The sequence below is a fragment of the Staurois parvus genome, unplaced genomic scaffold, assembly GCF_062004578.1.
Source record: "Staurois parvus isolate SC_StPar_1 unplaced genomic scaffold, SC_StPar_1.0 ptg000445l, whole genome shotgun sequence".
Classification (NCBI taxonomy): domain Eukaryota; kingdom Metazoa; phylum Chordata; class Amphibia; order Anura; family Ranidae; genus Staurois; species Staurois parvus.
Genome location: NW_028318241.1, coordinates 6632177 through 6646131, shown reverse-complemented (window position 1 = coordinate 6646131; position 13955 = coordinate 6632177). Strand labels below are relative to the sequence as shown.

The 13955-nt window shown below is 46.0% G+C and overlaps 1 protein-coding gene and 4 non-coding genes across 5 annotated transcripts in view; all 5 read right to left on the bottom strand.

Moving 5' to 3' along the window:
* SLC38A9 (solute carrier family 38 member 9) overlaps positions 1-13955 on the bottom strand; it is a 191350-nt gene that overhangs the window by 94334 nt on the left and 83061 nt on the right. The gene's annotated exons all lie outside the window — the stretch shown is intronic.
* LOC149453669 (U1 spliceosomal RNA) lies at positions 2771-2934 on the bottom strand. The gene has a single exon (XR_016314554.1). It is a non-coding gene; the product is annotated as a U1 spliceosomal RNA (small nuclear RNA).
* Positions 6192-6355, bottom strand: LOC149453668 (U1 spliceosomal RNA). Its single transcript, XR_016314543.1, has one exon. It is a non-coding gene; the product is annotated as a U1 spliceosomal RNA (small nuclear RNA).
* LOC149453667 (U1 spliceosomal RNA) lies at positions 9631-9794 on the bottom strand. Its single transcript, XR_016314531.1, has one exon. It is a non-coding gene; the product is annotated as a U1 spliceosomal RNA (small nuclear RNA).
* LOC149453666 (U1 spliceosomal RNA) lies at positions 13052-13215 on the bottom strand. Its single transcript, XR_016314520.1, has one exon. It is a non-coding gene; the product is annotated as a U1 spliceosomal RNA (small nuclear RNA).

The window sequence follows — 13955 nt, the reverse complement described above, 5'->3', positions numbered from 1 at the left end:
GTGGTCAAAATAATAGCAGTGTGTTGAAAAAAGTGAACAAAGCTCAAAATCCTTCTAATAGCTTTTATTTCCATGCACACAAATGCATTGGGAACACTACACATTCTATTCCAAATCAAAACATGAAGAAAAATAGATCAAATTTGTGTTGTTCCTCTAAAACAAAATTGAAGAAAAGGGAATATTAGACTGTTCAAAAAAATAGCAGTGTTTGTATTCTTCTTTACAAACTCAAACATTCACTATATAAACTGAAAAATGTTTGAAGATTTTGCTTTCCTTTGAATCACTTAATGAATATTTACTTGTATAAGCGCTGTTTCTGAGAACTGCTGTACATCTGTGTTGCATGGAGTCAACCAACTTCTGCCACCTGCGAACAGGTATGCCAGCCCAGGATGATCGGACTACATTCCACAGTTCTCCTCTATTTCTTGGTTTTGCCTCAGAAACTGCATTTTTGATGTCACCCCGCAAGTTTTCTATCGGATTGAGATCCGGGGATTGGGCTGGCCACTCCATAACGTCAATCTTGTTGGTCTGGAACCAAGATGTTGCCCGTTTACTGGTGTGTTTGGGGTCGTTGTCTTGTTGGAAGGCCCATTTCAAGGGCATTTCCTCTTCAGCATAAGGCAGCATGACCTCTTCAAGTATTCCGATGTATTCAAACGGATCCATGATCCCTGGTATGCGATAAACGGGCCCAACACCGTACTATGAGAAACATCCCCATATCACGATGCTTGCGCAACCATGCTTCACTGTCTTCACAGTGTACTGTGGCTTGAGTTCAGTGTTTGGGGGTCGTCTGACAAACTGTCTCCGGCCACTGGACCCAAAAAGAACAACCTTACTTTCATCAGTCCACAAAATGTTGCGCCATTTCTCTTTAGGCCAGTCAGTGTGCTCTCTGGCAAATTGTAACCTCTCCGGCACAGGTCTTTTTTGCAACAGTGGGACTTTGCGGTGGGCTTCTTGCAGATAGCTTGGCTTCACACGGGCGTCTTCTAATTGTAACAGTACTCACAGGTAGCTTTAGACCTTCTTTGATCTTCCTGGAGCTGATTGTTGGCTGAGTCCTTGCCATTTTGGCTATTCTTCTATCCATTCGAATGGTAGTTTTTCGCTTTCTTCCACGTCTTTCAGGTTTTGGTTGCCATTTTAAAGCACTTGCGATCATTTTAGCTGAGCAGCCTATCATTTTCTGCACTTCTTTATATGTTTTCCCCTCTCCAATCAACATTTTAATCAAAGGTACGCGCTGTTCTTCTGAACAATGTCTGGAACGACCCATTTTCCTCCGAATTTCAGAGAGAAATGCGCTGTAACCAGCATGTACAACATTTGCTGCCTGCCTTCCTTCCTTCAATAAGGGCAATAACTGCCACCTGTTTTTCAAAGAATGAATGACCTCACTAACAGAACTCCACACTGCTATTATTTTGAACATGCCCCTTTCAATTAGTGATTCAACTACACAGAATCAGCAGCATGCATGTCATGACTGTTGGGTCTGTTGGATTTCTATTACTCTACTACACCTGCTAGTAAATTATTTGCCAGGCAGAAATATCATTTCTACCAAAAACCGTGATTGATCAGGTTAGTGATGTCTGACTGCTATTATTTTGAACACAACCGTGCATCTGCCAAAATAATTTAGAATTCCCTGTGACGTCTAAAGGGCACATACGGGGGGTTGTAGGGAGACAAACAAAAGGCAAAGTCAAACACGTTGAGTACATCTCTCTAACCCACTCTAGCGAAGGGCAGAAATATTATTTTTGTGCGTTTGTGTCATTTTGTTGAAATCAACAGTGGGCTGCCTGGACTTCCTCAGCTGCGGCTGCTGTTGATGGGCGAGTCCCTGAACCCGTGCTGTATCTATTGCTGCTTGTCCCTCAATCTGCCTGGACTGTGGTCTTGGGCTCTGGGCCAAGTGCCTGCTGGATCCAATTGCTGCCCTGTGGACTACCTCCCTTGTTTGCGGTCCCATATTGCCGTCCTGTGGAACGTTCTCCTTTGCTGTGGCTCCCGGCTGCCCTGTGGACTAGCTCCCTTGTTTGCTGTCCCACATTGCCTTCCTGAGGAACACTCTCCCTTGCTGTGCCTACTGTTTGTCCTGCGGACTTGTTCCCCTACTGCCTGTACCCAGAGTCCCCCAACAGATGCCCGCGCGCCGGGTTCCGTATGATTTTGCCTCTGTGCTCTCTCTCTCTCTGCACTCCTAGTTCGTCACACCCGCGTACTTTCCTGAAGTCCAGCAGGGTAGAAATGGTTAGACGAATCTGTCCCGTTTGCTACGTTCCCCCTAAAGAGTAAACCTTCGGTGAGGACATGTTCTGGATTGGGATTCCAATGGCATGATGAGCAATGATCTGGAGAGGCCGACACGTGGAGAAGGGTACTTCCGGAGCTGCCGAATGCAAGCGTGTTGAAGGTAGAGATGGAAACCCTACACATGCTACATGTGGGGGGGATGATACGGAGCGTCCAAAAGAGGAAGAGGTTTTGCCAGCGGTCATCTTTAAAAAAAAAACCCCAAAAAAACATTGCTGCTTGTGGAGTGGAACGGCGCAGTAGCCTGTAGTGGATAGGTGTACCCAGGCAAAGCTGTTGATAAGGAACGCAAGAGTTGAAACTCTGTTGCACACACGCGGCTGTGAAGTACGGGTGTAAAAAAAAGTAAGAAAAAAGAAAGAGAAGGCTGCTCGTCAAAACCTGTTTATATTGAATTTATATTTGAATTCTGTCTTTGACTAGGAATGATCAGGGGAAAGCGCGAACGCAGTCCCCCACTACCACAAATTATGCAGTCGAGTTTCCCGCATTTGGGGAAATCGCAGGGGTCAGCACACCCGGAGTGCAATGGATGAGCCTCGCCCTGGGAGAACCACCTTCGTGATCATGGTATCTCCCCTGCCAGGTAAGTATGAGTTGGAATTGACCAGCTAGCGCTCCCCGGTCGGGGCACACCTCTGACAAGTCATGGAAGCTTCCCGGACGTGCGACAAGCTAGCCTTGGTCAGCGCTAGACCACAAGCCAGCTATGTCTCCGCAAAACGGTTCAAGAGTCATGAATCCACCCCTAACAGAAAAGACGTCTCTCAAATGTCTCAATTCTTCGCAAAGGAGTAAAAAACAATCCCAGCGTACACGGCAGCAGCACATATATTTGCATAGAGGGACGGCCCTTAAGCACCCTGCCACCACGCCGCCTTCCTTCCACTAAACAAAGCCCCTTGCCTATTGCATATCAAAGGGCACCGAGGCGACACTGTTCACAGCAAGCCTGTCTGCTCTAAATCACTCACTGGCCTTACTCATGAGTCGGGATGTCACCATCCAATGGTTGAACGCTTCAAATATGTAATAGGAACTCAAGGCAAACAACTAAGAGTGCAGCTAAATCATTTCATCAATGCAAACAGTTACAGTTGTGGTCAAAATAATAGCAGTGTGTTGAAAAAAGTGAACAAAGCTCAAAATCCTTCTAATAGCTTTTATTTCCATGCACACAAATGCATTGGGAACACTACACATTCTATTCCAAATCAAAACATGAAGAAAAATAGATCAAATTTGTGTTGTTCCTCTAAAACAAAATTGAAGAAAAGGGAATATTAGACTGTTCAAAAAAATAGCAGTGTTTGTATTCTTCTTTACAAACTCAAACATTCACTATATAAACTGAAAAATGTTTGAAGATTTTGCTTTCCTTTGAATCACTTAATGAATATTTACTTGTATAAGCGCTGTTTCTGAGAACTGCTGTACATCTGTGTTGCATGGAGTCAACCAACTTCTGCCACCTGCGAACAGGTATGCCAGCCCAGGATGATCGGACTACATTCCACAGTTCTCCTCTATTTCTTGGTTTTGCCTCAGAAACTGCATTTTTGATGTCACCCCGCAAGTTTTCTATCGGATTGAGATCCGGGGATTGGGCTGGCCACTCCATAACGTCAATCTTGTTGGTCTGGAACCAAGATGTTGCCCGTTTACTGGTGTGTTTGGGGTCGTTGTCTTGTTGGAAGGCCCATTTCAAGGGCATTTCCTCTTCAGCATAAGGCAGCATGACCTCTTCAAGTATTCCGATGTATTCAAACGGATCCATGATCCCTGGTATGCGATAAACGGGCCCAACACCGTACTATGAGAAACATCCCCATATCACGATGCTTGCGCAACCATGCTTCACTGTCTTCACAGTGTACTGTGGCTTGAGTTCAGTGTTTGGGGGTCGTCTGACAAACTGTCTCCGGCCACTGGACCCAAAAAGAACAACCTTACTTTCATCAGTCCACAAAATGTTGCGCCATTTCTCTTTAGGCCAGTCAGTGTGCTCTCTGGCAAATTGTAACCTCTCCGGCACAGGTCTTTTTTGCAACAGTGGGACTTTGCGGTGGGCTTCTTGCAGATAGCTTGGCTTCACACGGGCGTCTTCTAATTGTAACAGTACTCACAGGTAGCTTTGGACCTTCTTTGATCTTCCTGGAGCTGATTGTTGGCTGAGTCCTTGCCATTTTGGCTATTCTTCTATCCATTCCAATGGTAGTTTTTCGCTTTCTTCCACGTCTTTCAGGTTTTGGTTGCCATTTTAAAGCACTTGCGATCATTTTAGCTGAGCAGCCTATCATTTTCTGCACTTCTTTATATGTTTTCCCCTCTCCAATCAACATTTTAATCAAAGGTACGCGCTGTTCTTCTGAACAATGTCTGGAACGACCCATTTTCCTCCGAATTTCAGAGAGAAATGCGCTGTAACCAGCATGTACAACATTTGCTGCCTGCCTTCCTTCCTTCAATAAGGGCAATAACTGCCACCTGTTTTTCAAAGAATGAATGACCTCACTAACAGAACTCCACACTGCTATTATTTTGAACATGCCCCTTTCAATTAGTGATTCAACTACACAGAATCAGCAGCATGCATGTCATGACTGTTGGGTCTGTTGGATTTCTATTACTCTACTACACCTGCTAGTAAATTATTTGCCAGGCAGAAATATCATTTCTACCAAAAACCGTGATTGATCAGGTTAGTGATGTCTGACTGCTATTATTTTGAACACAACCGTGCATCTGCCAAAATAATTTAGAATTCCCTGTGACGTCTAAAGGGCACATACGGGGGGTTGTAGGGAGACAAACAAAAGGCAAAGTCAAACACGTTGAGTACATCTCTCTAACCCACTCTAGCGAAGGGCAGAAATATTATTTTTGTGCGTTTGTGTCATTTTGTTGAAATCAACAGTGGGCTGCCTGGACTTCCTCAGCTGCGGCTGCTGTTGATGGGCGAGTCCCTGAACCCGTGCTGTATCTATTGCTGCTTGTCCCTCAATCTGCCTGGACTGTGGTCTTGGGCTCTGGGCCAAGTGCCTGCTGGATCCAATTGCTGCCCTGTGGACTACCTCCCTTGTTTGCGGTCCCATATTGCCGTCCTGTGTGCCGTCCTGTGGACTAGCTCCCTTGTTTGCTGTCCCACATTGCCTTCCTGAGGAACACTCTCCCTTGCTGTGCCTACTGTTTGTCCTGCGGACTTGTTCCCCTACTGCCTGTACCCAGAGTCCCCCAACAGATGCCCGCGCGCCGGGTTCCGTATGATTTTGCCTCTGTGCTCTCTCTCTCTCTCTGCACTCCTAGTTCGTCACACCCGCGTACTTTCCTGAAGTCCAGCAGGGTAGAAATGGTTAGACGAATCTGTCCCGTTTGCTACGTTCCCCCTAAAGAGTAAACCTTCGGTGAGGACATGTTCTGGATTGGGATTCCAATGGCATGATGAGCAATGATCTGGAGAGGCCGACACGTGGAGAAGGGTACTTCCGGAGCTGCCGAATGCAAGCGTGTTGAAGGTAGAGATGGAAACCCTACACATGCTACATGTGGGGGGGATGATACGGAGTGTCCAAAAGAGGAAGAGGTTTTGCCAGCGGTCATCTTTAAAAAAAAAACCCCAAAAAAACATTGCTGCTTGTGGAGTGGAACGGCGCAGTAGCCTGTAGTGGATAGGTGTACCCAGGCAAAGCTGTTGATAAGGAACGCAAGAGTTGAAACTCTGTTGCACACACGCGGCTGTGAAGTACGGGTGTAAAAAAAAGTAAGAAAAAAAAAAAAGAAAGAGAAGGCTGCTCGTCAAAACCTGTTTATATTGAATTTATATTTGAATTCTGTCTTTGACTAGGAATGATCAGGGGAAAGCGCGAACGCAGTCCCCCACTACCACAAATTATGCAGTCGAGTTTCCCGCATTTGGGGAAATCGCAGGGGTCAGCACACCCGGAGTGCAATGGATGAGCCTCGCCCTGGGAGAACCACCTTCGTGATCATGGTATCTCCCCTGCCAGGTAAGTATGAGTTGGAATTGACCAGCTAGCGCTCCCCGGTCGGGGCACACCTCTGACAAGTCATGGAAGCTTCCCGGACGTGCGACAAGCTAGCCTTGGTCAGCGCTAGACCACAAGCCAGCTATGTCTCCGCAAAACGGTTCAAGAGTCATGAATCCACCCCTAACAGAAAAGACGTCTCTCAAATGTCTCAATTCTTCGCAAAGGAGTAAAAAACAATCCCAGCGTACACGGCAGCAGCACATATATTTGCATAGAGGGACGGCCCTTAAGCACCCTGCCACCACGCCGCCTTCCTTCCACTAAACAAAGCCCCTTGCCTATTGCATATCAAAGGGCACCGAGGCGACACTGTTCACAGCAAGCCTGTCTGCTCTAAATCACTCACTGGCCTTACTCATGAGTCGGGATGTCACCATCCAATGGTTGAACGCTTCAAATATGTAATAGGAACTCAAGGCAAACAACTAAGAGTGCAGCTAAATCATTTCATCAATGCAAACAGTTACAGTTGTGGTCAAAATAATAGCAGTGTGTTGAAAAAAGTGAACAAAGCTCAAAATCCTTCTAATAGCTTTTATTTCCATGCACACAAATGCATTGGGAACACTACACATTCTATTCCAAATCAAAACATGAAGAAAAATAGATCAAATTTGTGTTGTTCCTCTAAAACAAAATTGAAGAAAAGGGAATATTAGACTGTTCAAAAAAATAGCAGTGTTTGTATTCTTCTTTACAAACTCAAACATTCACTATATAAACTGAAAAATGTTTGAAGATTTTGCTTTCCTTTGAATCACTTAATGAATATTTACTTGTATAAGCGCTGTTTCTGAGAACTGCTGTACATCTGTGTTGCATGGAGTCAACCAACGTCTGCCACCTGCGAACAGGTATGCCAGCCCAGGATGATCGGACTACATTCCACAGTTCTCCTCTATTTCTTGGTTTTGCCTCAGAAACTGCATTTTTGATGTCACCCCGCAAGTTTTCTATCGGATTGAGATCCGGGGATTGGGCTGGCCACTCCATAACGTCAATCTTGTTGGTCTGGAACCAAGATGTTGCCCGTTTACTGGTGTGTTTGGGGTCGTTGTCTTGTTGGAAGGCCCATTTCAAGGGCATTTCCTCTTCAGCATAAGGCAGCATGACCTCTTCAAGTATTCCGATGTATTCAAACGGATCCATGATCCCTGGTATGCGATAAACGGGCCCAACACCGTACTATGAGAAACATCCCCATATCACGATGCTTGCGCAACCATGCTTCACTGTCTTCACAGTGTACTGTGGCTTGAGTTCAGTGTTTGGGGGTCGTCTGACAAACTGTCTCCGGCCACTGGACCCAAAAAGAACAACCTTACTTTCATCAGTCCACAAAATGTTGCGCCATTTCTCTTTAGGCCAGTCAGTGTGCTCTCTGGCAAATTGTAACCTCTCCGGCACAGGTCTTTTTTGCAACAGTGGGACTTTGCGGTGGGCTTCTTGCAGATAGCTTGGCTTCACACGGGCGTCTTCTAATTGTAACAGTACTCACAGGTAGCTTTAGACCTTCTTTGATCTTCCTGGAGCTGATTGTTGGCTGAGTCCTTGCCATTTTGGCTATTCTTCTATCCATTCGAATGGTAGTTTTTCGCTTTCTTCCACGTCTTTCAGGTTTTGGTTGCCATTTTAAAGGACTTGCGATCATTTTAGCTGAGCAGCCTATCATTTTCTGCACTTCTTTATATGTTTTCCCCTCTCCAATCAACATTTTAATCAAAGGTACGCGCTGTTCTTCTGAACAATGTCTGGAACGACCCATTTTCCTCCGAATTTCAGAGAGAAATGCGCTGTAACCAGCATGTACAACATTTGCTGCCTGCCTTCCTTCCTTCAATAAGGGCAATAACTGCCACCTGTTTTTCAAAGAATGAATGACCTCACTAACAGAACTCCACACTGCTATTATTTTGAACATGCCCCTTTCAATTAGTGATTCAACTACACAGAATCAGCAGCATGCATGTCATGACTGTTGGGTCTGTTGGATTTCTATTACTCTACTACACCTGCTAGTAAATTATTTGCCAGGCAGAAATATCATTTCTACCAAAAACCGTGATTGATCAGGTTAGCGATGTCTGACTGCTATTATTTTGAACACAACCGTGCATCTGCCAAAATAATTTAGAATTCCCTGTGACGTCTAAAGGGCACATACGGGGGGTTGTAGGGAGACAAACAAAAGGCAAAGTCAAACACGTTGAGTACATCTCTCTAACCCACTCTAGCGAAGGGCAGAAATATTATTTTTGTGCGTTTGTGTCATTTTGTTGAAATCAACAGTGGGCTGCCTGGACTTCCTCAGCTGCGGCTGCTGTTGATGGGCGAGTCCCTGAACCCGTGCTGTATCTATTGCTGCTTGTCCCTCAATCTGCCTGGACTGTGGTCTTGGGCTCTGGGCCAAGTGCCTGCTGGATCCAATTGCTGCCCTGTGGACTACCTCCCTTGTTTGCGGTCCCATATTGCCGTCCTGTGGAACGTTCTCCTTTGCTGTGGCTCCCGGCTGCCCTGTGGACTAGCTCCCTTGTTTGCTGTCCCACATTGCCTTCCTGAGGAACACTCTCCCTTGCTGTGCCTACTGTTTGTCCTGCGGACTTGTTCCCCTACTGCCTGTACCCAGAGTCCCCCAACAGATGCCCGCGCGCCGGGTTCCGTATGATTTTGCCTCTGTGCTCTCTCTCTCTCTGCACTCCTAGTTCGTCACACCCGCGTACTTTCCTGAAGTCCAGCAGGGTAGAAATGGTTAGACGAATCTGTCCCGTTTGCTACGTTCCCCCTAAAGAGTAAACCTTCGGTGAGGACATGTTCTGGATTGGGATTCCAATGGCATGATGAGCAATGATCTGGAGAGGCCGACACGTGGAGAAGGGTACTTCCGGAGCTGCCGAATGCAAGCGTGTTGAAGGTAGAGATGGAAACCCTACACATGCTACATGTGGGGGGGATGATACGGAGCGTCCAAAAGAGGAAGAGGTTTTGCCAGCGGTCATCTTTAAAAAAAAAACCCCAAAAAAACATTGCTGCTTGTGGAGTGGAACGGCGCAGTAGCCTGTAGTGGATAGGTGTACCCAGGCAAAGCTGTTGATAAGGAACGCAAGAGTTGAAACTCTGTTGCACACACGCGGCTGTGAAGTACGGGTGTAAAAAAAAGTAAGAAAAAAGAAAGAGAAGGCTGCTCGTCAAAACCTGTTTATATTGAATTTATATTTGAATTCTGTCTTTGACTAGGAATGATCAGGGGAAAGCGCGAACGCAGTCCCCCACTACCACAAATTATGCAGTCGAGTTTCCCGCATTTGGGGAAATCGCAGGGGTCAGCACACCCGGAGTGCAATGGATGAGCCTCGCCCTGGGAGAACCACCTTCGTGATCATGGTATCTCCCCTGCCAGGTAAGTATGAGTTGGAATTGACCAGCTAGCGCTCCCCGGTCGGGGCACACCTCTGACAAGTCATGGAAGCTTCCCGGACGTGCGACAAGCTAGCCTTGGTCAGCGCTAGACCACAAGCCAGCTATGTCTCCGCAAAACGGTTCAAGAGTCATGAATCCACCCCTAACAGAAAAGACGTCTCTCAAATGTCTCAATTCTTCGCAAAGGAGTAAAAAACAATCCCAGCGTACACGGCAGCAGCACATATATTTGCATAGAGGGACGGCCCTTAAGCACCCTGCCACCACGCCGCCTTCCTTCCACTAAACAAAGCCCCTTGCCTATTGCATATCAAAGGGCACCGAGGCGACACTGTTCACAGCAAGCCTGTCTGCTCTAAATCACTCACTGGCCTTACTCATGAGTCGGGATGTCACCATCCAATGGTTGAACGCTTCAAATATGTAATAGGAACTCAAGGCAAACAACTAAGAGTGCAGCTAAATCATTTCATCAATGCAAACAGTTACAGTTGTGGTCAAAATAATAGCAGTGTGTTGAAAAAAGTGAACAAAGCTCAAAATCCTTCTAATAGCTTTTATTTCCATGCACACAAATGCATTGGGAACACTACACATTCTATTCCAAATCAAAACATGAAGAAAAATAGATCAAATTTGTGTTGTTCCTCTAAAACAAAATTGAAGAAAAGGGAATATTAGACTGTTCAAAAAAATAGCAGTGTTTGTATTCTTCTTTACAAACTCAAACATTCACTATATAAACTGAAAAATGTTTGAAGATTTTGCTTTCCTTTGAATCACTTAATGAATATTTACTTGTATAAGCGCTGTTTCTGAGAACTGCTGTACATCTGTGTTGCATGGAGTCAACCAACTTCTGCCACCTGCGAACAGGTATGCCAGCCCAGGATGATCGGACTACATTCCACAGTTCTCCTCTATTTCTTGGTTTTGCCTCAGAAACTGCATTTTTGATGTCACCCCGCAAGTTTTCTATCGGATTGAGATCCGGGGATTGGGCTGGCCACTCCATAACGTCAATCTTGTTGGTCTGGAACCAAGATGTTGCCCGTTTACTGGTGTGTTTGGGGTCGTTGTCTTGTTGGAAGGCCCATTTCAAGGGCATTTCCTCTTCAGCATAAGGCAGCATGACCTCTTCAAGTATTCCGATGTATTCAAACGGATCCATGATCCCTGGTATGCGATAAACGGGCCCAACACCGTACTATGAGAAACATCCCCATATCACGATGCTTGCGCAACCATGCTTCACTGTCTTCACAGTGTACTGTGGCTTGAGTTCAGTGTTTGGGGGTCGTCTGACAAACTGTCTCCGGCCACTGGACCCAAAAAGAACAACCTTACTTTCATCAGTCCACAAAATGTTGCGCCATTTCTCTTTAGGCCAGTCAGTGTGCTCTCTGGCAAATTGTAACCTCTCCGGCACAGGTCTTTTTTGCAACAGTGGGACTTTGCGGTGGGCTTCTTGCAGATAGCTTGGCTTCACACGGGCGTCTTCTAATTGTAACAGTACTCACAGGTAGCTTTAGACCTTCTTTGATCTTCCTGGAGCTGATTGTTGGCTGAGTCCTTGCCATTTTGGCTATTCTTCTATCCATTCGAATGGTAGTTTTTCGCTTTCTTCCACGTCTTTCAGGTTTTGGTTGCCATTTTAAAGCACTTGCGATCATTTTAGCTGAGCAGCCTATCATTTTCTGCACTTCTTTATATGTTTTCCCCTCTCCAATCAACATTTTAATCAAAGGTACGCGCTGTTCTTCTGAACAATGTCTGGAACGACCCATTTTCCTCCGAATTTCAGAGAGAAATGCGCTGTAACCAGCATGTACAACATTTGCTGCCTGCCTTCCTTCCTTCAATAAGGGCAATAACTGCCACCTGTTTTTCAAAGAATGAATGACCTCACTAACAGAACTCCACACTGCTATTATTTTGAACATGCCCCTTTCAATTAGTGATTCAACTACACAGAATCAGCAGCATGCATGTCATGACTGTTGGGTCTGTTGGATTTCTATTACTCTACTACACCTGCTAGTAAATTATTTGCCAGGCAGAAATATCATTTCTACCAAAAACCGTGATTGATCAGGTTAGTGATGTCTGACTGCTATTATTTTGAACACAACCGTGCATCTGCCAAAATAATTTAGAATTCCCTGTGACGTCTAAAGGGCACATACGGGGGGTTGTAGGGAGACAAACAAAAGGCAAAGTCAAACACGTTGAGTACATCTCTCTAACCCACTCTAGCGAAGGGCAGAAATATTATTTTTGTGCGTTTGTGTCATTTTGTTGAAATCAACAGTGGGCTGCCTGGACTTCCTCAGCTGCGGCTGCTGTTGATGGGCGAGTCCCTGAACCCGTGCTGTATCTATTGCTGCTTGTCCCTCAATCTGCCTGGACTGTGGTCTTGGGCTCTGGGCCAAGTGCCTGCTGGATCCAATTGCTGCCCTGTGGACTACCTCCCTTGTTTGCGGTCCCATATTGCCGTCCTGTGTGCCGTCCTGTGGACTAGCTCCCTTGTTTGCTGTCCCACATTGCCTTCCTGAGGAACACTCTCCCTTGCTGTGCCTACTGTTTGTCCTGCGGACTTGTTCCCCTACTGCCTGTACCCAGAGTCCCCCAACAGATGCCCGCGCGCCGGGTTCCGTATGATTTTGCCTCTGTGCTCTCTCTCTCTCTCTGCACTCCTAGTTCGTCACACCCGCGTACTTTCCTGAAGTCCAGCAGGGTAGAAATGGTTAGACGAATCTGTCCCGTTTGCTACGTTCCCCCTAAAGAGTAAACCTTCGGTGAGGACATGTTCTGGATTGGGATTCCAATGGCATGATGAGCAATGATCTGGAGAGGCCGACACGTGGAGAAGGGTACTTCCGGAGCTGCCGAATGCAAGCGTGTTGAAGGTAGAGATGGAAACCCTACACATGCTACATGTGGGGGGGATGATACGGAGTGTCCAAAAGAGGAAGAGGTTTTGCCAGCGGTCATCTTTAAAAAAAAAACCCCAAAAAAACATTGCTGCTTGTGGAGTGGAACGGCGCAGTAGCCTGTAGTGGATAGGTGTACCCAGGCAAAGCTGTTGATAAGGAACGCAAGAGTTGAAACTCTGTTGCACACACGCGGCTGTGAAGTACGGGTGTAAAAAAAAGTAAGAAAAAAAAAAAAGAAAGAGAAGGCTGCTCGTCAAAACCTGTTTATATTGAATTTATATTTGAATTCTGTCTTTGACTAGGAATGATCAGGGGAAAGCGCGAACGCAGTCCCCCACTACCACAAATTATGCAGTCGAGTTTCCCGCATTTGGGGAAATCGCAGGGGTCAGCACACCCGGAGTGCAATGGATGAGCCTCGCCCTGGGAGAACCACCTTCGTGATCATGGTATCTCCCCTGCCAGGTAAGTATGAGTTGGAATTGACCAGCTAGCGCTCCCCGGTCGGGGCACACCTCTGACAAGTCATGGAAGCTTCCCGGACGTGCGACAAGCTAGCCTTGGTCAGCGCTAGACCACAAGCCAGCTATGTCTCCGCAAAACGGTTCAAGAGTCATGAATCCACCCCTAACAGAAAAGACGTCTCTCAAATGTCTCAATTCTTCGCAAAGGAGTAAAAAACAATCCCAGCGTACACGGCAGCAGCACATATATTTGCATAGAGGGACGGCCCTTAAGCACCCTGCCACCACGCCGCCTTCCTTCCACTAAACAAAGCCCCTTGCCTATTGCATATCAAAGGGCACCGAGGCGACACTGTTCACAGCAAGCCTGTCTGCTCTAAATCACTCACTGGCCTTACTCATGAGTCGGGATGTCACCATCCAATGGTTGAACGCTTCAAATATGTAATAGGAACTCAAGGCAAACAACTAAGAGTGCAGCTAAATCATTTCATCAATGCAAACAGTTACAGTTGTGGTCAAAATAATAGCAGTGTGTTGAAAAAAGTGAACAAAGCTCAAAATCCTTCTAATAGCTTTTATTTCCATGCACACAAATGCATTGGGAACACTACACATTCTATTCCAAATCAAAACATGAAGAAAAATAGATCAAATTTGTGTTGTTCCTCTAAAACAAAATTGAAGAAAAGGGAATATTAGACTGTTCAAAAAAATAGCAGTGTTTGTATTCTTCTTTACAAACTCAA